Raw genomic sequence first — 1,964 nt, 5'->3', positions numbered from 1 at the left:
TATGTATATATATATACATATATATATATATATATATATATACATATATATATATATATATATATATAATCATGATACGAACACCGTCATCATCCATGCAACTCTAAATCCACCTAAGTACCCCACAACATGAGTATAATCATCATGATACCTCTATATATCCCACCAAACATATGTATATAACTACACATGTATAGTCAACCAAAAATCTCCAATAACCCCAACAGACACACATACACACCCCACGTGTACGATCAACATGTATCCTCCAGTAAAAACACATCAAACACGTGTATAAACCACAGACATAGAATCAACACAACTCCAATCATCACACCAGACAGAAGTATACACGACATACCAATGGACAAACCCCATATGAATACCACCAACGAAGTATCCCCTACCATACATACTCTACATGTAAAAATACCACAGAGTATAGATAACCAAAGTGCAGACTGTATAAGAATTAAATAGATCATCACAAGGGTCAAGCATCGGTATCAAGCAGGAAAACAACAAACGAACACGATATAAGGTAAAGCATCCTAAACCATCACATAAAACCATGCACTAAGCTCAATAAAAATCTACATAGAGCCAAGGAAGAAATACCCACCTTTATCTGTAGATCGTGTCCAAAATAAATCTCACGTCGTGATAATCATCTCATATCAAGGTCCTGCATCAATCAATATATATATATTTCATTTAGCTAAATTTATATGAATTAAAATAGCTAAATAAAATCCCCACCCAATCAGGATAACTCGACTCAAATCTGATCTCTGATTAATCCTCCAAATAATCCTTAATCACACTCCTTCTAGATCCCAACATAATCCACAAATTCCAACCCAATACAAACCCCAATCAATCTAACACATACCAATAACGATCATATATCCATCTACATAAATCATCCACCAAATAACCATTACAAATCAACTCCAAAACTTACCCAAATCCAGAGACTTCAATGTTGACTCATCCGAAGAAGAATGCTACTGGAAACTCTTGGCCAAAACTACAACAAATCCTTCTACACGCTTCCATGTGCTCTAAACCAGACATAACCTAATAACCATTAACAATACCAATAGAACAGAGCAATAATAGGAAAAATCTAAAGGTACATCGCCAAAGGAAACTCACCTTGAGGCATGGCCACAAATCAAGAGCTCACATCCCCTACTAACCTCTGCCCACAACCACCAAGAACTCCTACACCAATTCTTTCCAAGGTCAGTCTCATAGCTAATCTCAACAACCCAAACAAAGTATGAAATCAACCCATGTTAATCAACATTGAGCTTGACTTACCCTTGTACCATATCCAAGATCTCTCCTAGATGGAATACCTTGAATGTTCATCCCTTGGAGGTGGCACTAGAACATAAAAGAGAGGAGAAAAGAGATCAACTGGGCTGTGAGGTACTGTTAGTGGCAGTGGCGTCAAGCAACATGATCGGGAGAGAAGAAAAGTAATGCACGGGAGAAGGAGAGCTCGAGCCAAACTTACAGTGAGGAGAAAGTCCCAATCATTAGTCGCACGGCAACTTCACCGGCGACAAATTGGCCCCCAGTGAAGGGAGATAGACAATGTTGGATCCCTCTGTCCAAGATCTGGTGAGGAAGAAGAGCAGGACCTCCTTGACCCAAATTGCTGCCGCCCCACTCAAATTTGACAACCGGCTGTGGATCGATCCCGAGAGAAGATTGATGTTAGGGCTCGGCCCTCTCCCCCTTTTCCTCAAGGATCTGCACGCACAAGGTAAAAGACAATCGCTGGATGGAGGAAGAATACTCACTTGCCAGCGATCGGCTTCCTTGTGGAGTCGTCGTCGATGAAGAATGGATCGAACAGAGAGGTTGTCGAGGGGGCAATGAATTGGGGAAGAGAAGGAGAGGAGAAAGGCTCCACACCTTGAGAGGGAGAGGGAGGAAGATTCCACGCCTAA

General features: G+C 40.7%; 1 long non-coding RNA gene across 1 annotated transcript; it reads right to left on the bottom strand.

Moving 5' to 3' along the window:
* Positions 1-1,019: 1,019 nt before the first annotated feature.
* On the bottom strand, positions 1,020-1,372 carry LOC121968318. Its single transcript, XR_006108060.1, has 3 exons — positions 1,327-1,372; positions 1,159-1,227; positions 1,020-1,080 (listed from the first exon to the last, which is right to left on the bottom strand). It is a non-coding gene; the product is annotated as an uncharacterized LOC121968318 (long non-coding RNA).
* Positions 1,373-1,964: the final 592 nt, after the last annotated feature.

The sequence above is a fragment of the Zingiber officinale genome, chromosome 3B, assembly GCF_018446385.1.
Source record: "Zingiber officinale cultivar Zhangliang chromosome 3B, Zo_v1.1, whole genome shotgun sequence".
In the NCBI taxonomy this organism is placed as follows: domain Eukaryota; kingdom Viridiplantae; phylum Streptophyta; class Magnoliopsida; order Zingiberales; family Zingiberaceae; genus Zingiber; species Zingiber officinale.
Note: the sequence above shows the minus strand (reverse complement) of the source record. Positions and strands in the feature narration are given on the sequence as shown.